Source organism: Lycium ferocissimum, chromosome 2, assembly GCF_029784015.1.
Source record: "Lycium ferocissimum isolate CSIRO_LF1 chromosome 2, AGI_CSIRO_Lferr_CH_V1, whole genome shotgun sequence".
In the NCBI taxonomy this organism is placed as follows: domain Eukaryota; kingdom Viridiplantae; phylum Streptophyta; class Magnoliopsida; order Solanales; family Solanaceae; genus Lycium; species Lycium ferocissimum.
This window is the reverse complement of record NC_081343.1, coordinates 57,535,304-57,544,239: the sequence shown is the minus strand read 5'-3', so window position 1 is coordinate 57,544,239 and position 8,936 is coordinate 57,535,304. Positions and strand designations below refer to the sequence as shown.

The window sequence follows — 8,936 nt, the reverse complement described above, 5'->3', positions numbered from 1 at the left end:
GACTAATATTACTGTGCATATAGTACAAAGGCATTGGAAGAATTCTAGTGAGAGGCTACAAGGAAACTATTTGCCATTTGGTCTATCAACAACGTTTTCTTGAGCGCTAAATGTGGATACAATGTCAGAAAGAGAATTCCCCAATTATGGGGTCTATCAAATTTGTAGTTGTTCCTTCGATTAAGATATTTCTTTTAATCAAAGTTTAAGCTCTACATATTGACAATGTAAAAGAATTTAATGCATAAAGATGGTCCCAACTAGTTCGGCATTGAGGTGTAGTTGCTTAATTAAATTACGTTACTTACATGGCTCAGAAGGTCTTCCATAGATTCTCCATTTTGAAAGCCATTTTTTTGGTTTTCTAATACTCCAAAGCTAAAAACATCTTCGAAATATTGTCCGTTGTTGCATTTCCTATATCCACAAAAAAAAAAAAAAAAAAAAAAGGAATTATATAACATTCCGCAACTTAGATATGATTCAATTGTTAAAATAGGGAACGTACTACTTGATGTTAAAAGTCATAACTACATGTTTCATTAAAGACATTTTTCAATGAACTTAGGAAGTAGTAAAACATTGTGCTACAGAATCAAATTTAGCCTTTTCATTCACAGAACTCACTTTTGGCAGAAGGTCATACTTCTTGAAATAAACTTTATTTTCATCATCTCGAAAAATACTGATTTTGGGGACAATTCAAAGTTCTAATTCAACAAAATGGAGCTAACCATTCATGAAAAAATTACCATAACAAAATTCATCTGGAAATTCTAGTGACATTACAAGGAAAGATTTGCTTTTGTCTCAAGGCAGCTTTTATTTTTGCTAAATGGTTAAAGAACCCTTCCCAGTGATATCAGGGCCGGCTCAATACACAAGCCACTAAGGCAAGTGCTTTAGGCTCCTAAATTTAGGGGGGCAATTTTCAATAGTTACTAAAAGTAGAGTTAGGTGTATACTAAGTATTGAATTAAGCTAGAAAATAGTTCATAGTAGTGGTCTCCTACGCTCAACAAACTATTCCAAGAAACAACCGTCCCAAATTTAAACAATGTCCAATAATTTTGAGTTTAACTATTAAGTCTACTGAAATAGGATCATCCTTCATCATTTTAAGCTTGCACTAATTTCCTTTTACTTTAGATGTATACCTCACACATGTTTTATTAATTGACATGGGATGCACGTATGGCGCACAGGATGTACGTGCGGCGCATGAGATGCACATGTGACGTACGCAGAAGCTAATTATTATTGAATATACTTGAAACCTCTTATTAAGATTTGGCTTTAGGCCAGTAATTCCATTGAGCCGCCCCTGAGTGATATGAAAAAGGAGTAACAATCTATCTAATAATGAGAGATGTAAAACTTACTAGGTCCCCACAATTTTGCTTGTGTTGCCTTGAGTTTCATCCAATGTAAATAGCCTTGCCATGCCAAAGTACGCAATTTTAGGATTCATTTAAATCAAGTAGAACATTACTAGCTTTGAGATCACGATGAATGATCCGAAGCCTAGAATCCTCATGAAGATAAAGAATTCCCCTAGCAACGCCTCCGATGATTTTGGATCGCCTTTCCCAATCCAATTGCCTACGTTTAATTGGATCTGGGAACAAGATGAAAAATAAAATTATGAGTTGAGCTTCTATAAATCGACAATTTAGAAGAATTCTGCAAAATTAAGTCACTTAAAATATTACTATAAATTTTTTGGCAAATAAGGCAGTGGACAACAGTCAACATGTCAAATTACACTGGCAAAACATTATACATACCAAATAAAAATTGGTCAAGGCTTGCATTGGGAACAAATTCATAAACAAGAAGTCTCTCTATTCCATCTAGGCAAAATCCCATCAACCTAACCAAATTCCTATGTTGAAGCCTGGCAACCAACAAGACCTCATTTTTGAATTCTAGATCACCTTGGCCTGAATCTGCTGACAATCTTTTCACTGCTACTTCTTGTCCATTTGGAAGCTTACCCTGAAACGTAATATTAGAACAAACCAAAAAATTATGAGTTAAATGACAATGCCTCAATCTCAAGCAAATTAGGGTCGGTTATATGAAGTCTCAGTGTCCTTTTATACATCCAAGTAGGCCTAATCACCTTATACACAGCACCGAATCCGCCTTGTCCCAACTTATTTTCGCTTGAGAAGTTATTTGACGCTGCTCTAATTGTAGAAAAATCATATTACAAGGATTTTGCAGTGCTAATATCATCCCTGTAAATACCTTTATCAAAGTAGTAGTAATAAGCTCAAATATTCAATGAAACACGGTCTTAAAGGTTCAGCTTTTCTTAATCATCGCTTGTTAATAATTTGTGCCTTACTCTGAATTTCCTCCAACTTCTTCCTCTTTCGCCTTTTCATCAAGATGACAGAAATACAAACAATAAGAATAACAAATATAACAGTTGGCACAACGATAATGATGACGGTTCGAGCTGTTTTATCATCCTTTCCTGCAGGATCGCTTCAAGTTAGTATTCGTTAGATAATACTTTGTTTCAATTTTGGTGTGTTCCTAAAATAATGATCACTTTCGGGATTTGGAAACAATTTTCTTAAGCTTCTTATTTTACTCTTAGTAACAAGTTTTTATAACCAAACAAATGTTATGTCATATTTAAAATTGTAATTTTTAAAAGTCTTCTAGTCACACAAATGTTATGATAGGTCTAAAATCCCAAGTTTCACCAATATTTCATTTCTTCCTTTAATTACGTGCACAGTCAACTAGGTACACATAAAGTAAACTAGAGGGTGTACTTTTTTTCCGCAAATGCATTTGGTTAGCAATTAATACCCAAAGTTCTAGGAGGCTACACGGCTAGTGGATGGATGGGGATGCTCCCGAAACTTGGATATATATGGGATATGTATAAGAAATGAAATATATATAAGTCTTGCTACCCCCCAAAACAAAAGAGTGAAAAGTGACAACGGCAAAGGGCATAACACGACACTTATATAAACTTTTGCATGTTTTTTGTTTTTCCTTGTGCAATCTTAATTTTTCCATTTTTGTATCTTTAATTCTTTTAACTTGCTATTCTTTGTTAATCCAAATTAACTCTTTTATGCTTTAATTAATTAGTCAGGTTCTTTTACTTTACTTTCTTTAAGTATTAATCTCTTTACGCGTGCATTGAGTGCGTATCCTATATCAATGAGTACTAAATTTTAAAATGTCACATAAATATTAAAAAATATATATGTAAATTGTAAATTTCAAAATTTTAAAACAAATTCAAGTTTTAAAATGATGTTAGAGTCCCATATTGGTTATGGATGAGTGGGTTGAAGCTACTATTTTGACTCTTTCTACATATATATTTGGAGAATCCTCCCTTATGAATCTATTGAGATAGGTATTAGATGGTTTATAGAGGTTTAACGTACAAAATCTTTATCTTTCTCGAAGTTTTAGTTAAGGCCTCTTTACCCTACAAAAAAAAAAAAAAAAAAAAAAAAAAACGCCGCTTAGGCATCGTTAACCGATATCCGCATATTCGTTCGATTTGTCTATATTAATCGAAATAGATAAATGACCCGAACCGTAACTCAATTTTGAAGAAACCAACGCGTTTACCCTATTTGAACGGTGTGGCACCCCGAACTTTCAAATCCTGGATCATGCTTCCCCGGGATGGGAAATGGATTGGTGAATGCATTTATATGGACTTGGGCAATCTTCCATTCATGAGCTACCTTTGGAGGTTGAGTTAGGCCCAAATGCCATATCTTTACATGGTAAAAAAGTTAGAGTCCACATTGTTGTGGAATTGGTAGTGGTTTACTTATATAGATTTGGAGAATCCTCCCTTCATGAGTTAGGTTTGGGGTTTAGTTAGACCCAAGTGTCATATCTTTACAATCACAAAGTATATAAAGCTAGTTCAAAATGTAAAAAAGGAAAACTATACTTAGGGTGTGTTAGATATGGAGAAAAACATCTTCCAAAAAATAATTTCAAATTTTTCATGTTTGGTTGGTCAAAATTTTTAGAAAATATTATTCTAGGAAAGTTAAACTCCTTAAAAACGAGGAAAAAGACTTTCAAAGTAAGGAAAACAAGTTCCATAAGTGGAATTTCACACTAATTGTCCAATACTCACCCTCCAAAATACCCCACTCCACCCCTCATAGCTCCCATCCCCACCACCCACACACCCCTAGCCCCCCATGCCAACTCTAATAGTGTTTGCCTAAATTATAGGCAAATGTTTTTGGATAATATTTTCTACTTATTTACCAAACACTAGAAAATGAATAATAACCTCACTTAATTTCGAGGAAAACATTTTCGGTCATATCAAAAACACCCTTTGCTAAGATTAAACTGCCTAACAACTCCATAAAGATTTCACTTATCTGATGGTGGTGAAGGCGTTGGCGTTGGCGGTGGCAAAGAAGGTGGCAATAAGGGTGGCAGAGCTTCGGTCGGTAGCTTGTCAAAAAAAGAGTAAGTTTCATACCGAAAATTGCAGCTGGGCATCATAAAGTTGAGACCCTGCTTACCATAACATGAACAGGTAGGCAAACTTCTATAGCCTGAGCTTAAACAATTGATGCAACTTTCAGCTGATAAATCCGCAGTGCACTGTACAAGTGCATATACAGTCTGAAAATCAGGGCCTGCAGTATTATTACTAGCATACTTCCACTTACCGCCCCGTGAAGCTTGACTTCATAAATTTTCTAACAAGGTTCTTACATCTTGCATAAACTCATTGGGACTCGAGGCATTTCCCGTGTTAGATAAAATTCTTCCTGGGTCAGTTGAAACGGTACCTATGATAGACTCATTTGAATATCTTAGCATACAATGATCATAATAACCAAGGGCCGATTTCTTGGAAGGACACACCTCTAGAATCGCACGAGTAGCATTATTTATACAATCACGACATGTCTGTAATTGTACATCTCCTCTGCATTGCGCGATGACACTAACCATGTTGGAGTTTTGGCCTATGGAAGAATTATAGAACCCAAAACTATTCATATTCCGTGAAACAGAGGAGAGGATTGTGTTAAGTTTAGTGTCGTATGCACTATTTGGGGAGAACTCAGAATCTGCACATACAGAAGAAGTGAAATTAGGCTGTGCTATGCTGAGGTCGAAAAGGTAATAAAATTGGAATATTAGAATGACCAGCCATTTCAAGAAACTCATAGCTTTCATCCCCATCGTCTACGCAAAGCTTAATGTGTCAGAGACAAGTATAAACTGAATGGCTACAGATTCAAAAAGACTCAAAACTCCGTGCTCAATTTTATTTTGTAGATTGACTACTGAAAAATGAAAAGTAGAACACCGAAAAGGGAGTGGACTATTAAGGAGAAAATATTTCATGTTGTTGGGACTTGGGAGGTGCTTTCTATGCGTTGATACTTTTGTAGTAAGATAAAAAAAAATTAAAAAACGCATTTTTGCGAAGGTTCTTAATTCCTATGTCCACAATATGTGGGGACCTTTCAGTACCACCTATGATTAGGTATTGAAAATGACAACTTTTTTTAAAGCTGAAAATTTGCTTTCTTTTCATGACATGCTTTTGGTCATTAAAAATAACATATCATATTTAAAATTATAAATTAAAAATAAAATTCTTAAATTTTATGTTCAATCAAATTACACCCCATAAACTGTTTCTAAGAACCATGTTAAATCAAGGAAAAAAGGAGATTGATCCTTCTAAGGCCTGCTTCGTAGTTTAGAAGTTTAATAATATCAAATTTGAAAGCGTACAATTGTGTGAAAGGGTGCAGCGAACTATAATTGTGTGTGCACAGCGAAGTGTACAATTTCTTAGAACCATACGTGTTAATCAAGTTAGAAAGGCTAGCTGCATAGCTCAGAGGCTTTAGCCTAAAATAATTGGATTGGAAACATGTCATGTCATGAAATTTAAACAAGTTTTTTTTTTTTTTAAAATAAAATAGACCAATCTATATATAATATAAAGTTAGGTATAGACAAGGTGATATGACACCTCTCTATGACCTCCATTCCTATTTATCTTTTTTTGAATTTTTTTCCTCCTTCATTCTATTAGTTTAGTTTATTAAAAAGCCTAATGATCTTTATTAAATACTCCAAAGAGAATTATTTTTGTATCAGTAAAGATGGGAGGATAAAGATAGTCTTTTATTGCTGCTACGTGGGGGAGTAATTAAATTTTATTAATGTGTAATTAAACCCGTCAACCGGTCCGGTTTAACCGGTTCAAACCGGTAACCGGACCGGTAAAATCGGAACCGGAACTGGTTAACCGTATATTACTTACCGGTCCGGTTTCACTTTTTTGAAACCGAACCGGATTAAAACCAAAGGAAATTAAAAAAAAATTAATATAGCCGTTTGGTGGTCATTATTAATTTACATTGTGGTCCATTTTATAAAAATGGCCGTTTAGCCAAACGGCCATAAACTCATTTTTTGCCCCCCCAACCCCCCAAACTTTTTTTTAACACTTTAACCCATCCCCCACCCCTATATAAACTCTTCTTCATTTTCATTTTAATCCATACCAATTCAATCTTCTTCTCTCAAATCTCAATCTCTCAATTATAGTTACTTTGCAACAATTACCCACTTTGAATTTCTCTCAAATAAATATTATAAAGTCTTATTATAGTTTCAATTATTAATTTTGCAATTATAATATTATTGGTGGAGTTAGTGATTTTGCAACAATCCGAAGTAGCTTTGGTGGATTTGCAATTCTAGCCGCCTTCACTTTATTGGAAATTAATTTTGCAATTTGGTACCTTCGTTCCAACTCTATCTTTATTTTTCGCAATTTAATTTACGCAATTTAATTTGTTTCAATTTATTTCTTGTGATTTATTTGAGTGTGATTTAAATTAATTCTATTTAATAATGGCAAAGAGATTTAGACGTGGTGCCGGTAGTAGTAGTGGTATTGTTAGAGGTGGGCTTAATGAGGAAACATTTGTGGAAGAAACACCTAATTTAGGTATTGATGTTGGTGGAAATAATCCACTTTAAGGTCATGAGGCAATGCAACAATATTTTACCGACACTTTTCATGAAATTGATGATGATGAAACACAAGCCTCCGAAGATCCCATAGAAGATACATGTCCTGCACAATGACATACACAAGACAGACCGCCCAGAACTCGTAAGCCAACCGCTAAAATTTGGAAATTTATGACTAGGGAAAGCCAAATAGCTAAACGTATCCTATGTGGACAAATATTTGCTTTTAGGCAAGAAACTAGTAAGGATGGTGGAACGGGTACACTAAAATGGTCATATGAGAGAAAGAAACATGGATGTTTGGGGAGAGCAAACGGGCTCAAATGTGGGGGGTATTCAAATGACGATAGACCCATGAACCGGTAGAAATTTTAAGTATGACAAGAAAAAAGAGCGTGTAGAAATAGCTAAAATGGTAGCTTGTGATTGTTTACCATTTTCCTTTCCTTCGGGTTTGGGGTTTGTTACTTACATTCAACGTTATTATAATCCGTTATTTGAGGGTATTCCTAGAAGTACTTGTAGAGCGGATGTTATAGATTTGTATAAAAAATATAAATTTTATTTGCGCCATGTATTTAATTCTTTAAATTGTGTTGTTTCTCTTACCGTGATTTGGGTCTTAGTCTTAACAAGTTAGATTTTTTTGCTATTACATGTCATTGGGTTGATGATAATTGGATTATGCAAAAAGAATTATAGCTTTTTATATGATGAAGGAAAAGATCGTCACGATGAAAAATTTTTAGCGGATTCAATGTCAACTATTATGAGATTTTTTTTAATATTTACGGAAAAACACTTTGTATTGCTTTAGATAATGCTTCTAATAATACAAAGGCGATTGGTATTTTAAAAGAAAATTAAACCCTCCGCTAAAAAATATTTTTCATGTGAGATGTAGTTGTCACATTTTAAATTTAATTGTTAAAGATGGTCTTGTGTGTTTTGACGATTCTATTCAAAAAGTTAGAAATGTGGTTGCGTTTCTTTTTTGTAATGCTAATAGGGGAAGATTTAGAGATTTTAAGAATGCTTGTGTGGAAAATAACCTTAGACCTAGAAAAATTCAAGTAGAAATTGAGACTAGGTGGAACTACACTTACATTATGCTACAACAAGCATATGAGTATAGGATTCTCATACAACAAGTTCATGATAATATAATATTAATAGTGATGATTGGTTAAATTTTACGCATTGGGAAGATGTTAAAGAATGTGTTGAACTCTTAGAAAATTTTTATAATGCAACTCTTGCTTTTTCTAAACAATTCTATCCCACGGTAACTGAAATTTTAGCTTACTTAGCGAAAATAGCTAGAGTTTTACAAGAGTATAAATATAAACCCGGTTATCAAGCGGCTATTTTTGAAATGATAATCAAATTTAAAAAGTATTTTTTTCCCATCCCAACTTTATTTATATTGGGTTCTCTTTTAAATCCTTGTTTAAAATTATCTTATACTAAAGCATTGGTTGGTCAAATTTATACATTTTTAGAAATTGAAGCGAGAGTTCGACCATTTTAGCTGAAGCCGAACTCGCTATTGATGACGAGTTTAGAAAAGTTTTTACTCATTATTCTAATTTGGAAGTACGTGCTACACCCGTTGCTCCATGGCTACTACTTCTTAAAGTAGCAAAAAGGGCTTGTCGGGTTTGTCGCATTTAAAAGTTTTACATTCACGTACCAACTTCTTCTTACTCGGTGCAAACTTTGATGAATATAACTTTTATTTGATGCGGCCAAATGTGTATATCAAGGAACTTGGATGAATTGGACGTCTTAGCATGGTGGAAGAAGTACAAGGCAAGTCATCCGATACTCTCAAGAATGGCTCGAGATATCCTTACGGTTCAAGTATCAACCGTGGCTTCGGAGAGCACATTTAGCCAAGG

General features: G+C 34.2%; 1 pseudogene; it reads right to left on the bottom strand.

Moving 5' to 3' along the window:
- Positions 1 to 443: 443 nt before the first annotated feature.
- On the bottom strand, positions 444 to 5,370 carry LOC132046290 (cysteine-rich receptor-like protein kinase 10; annotated as a pseudogene).
- Between the last annotated feature and the right edge of the window lie 3,566 nt (positions 5,371 to 8,936).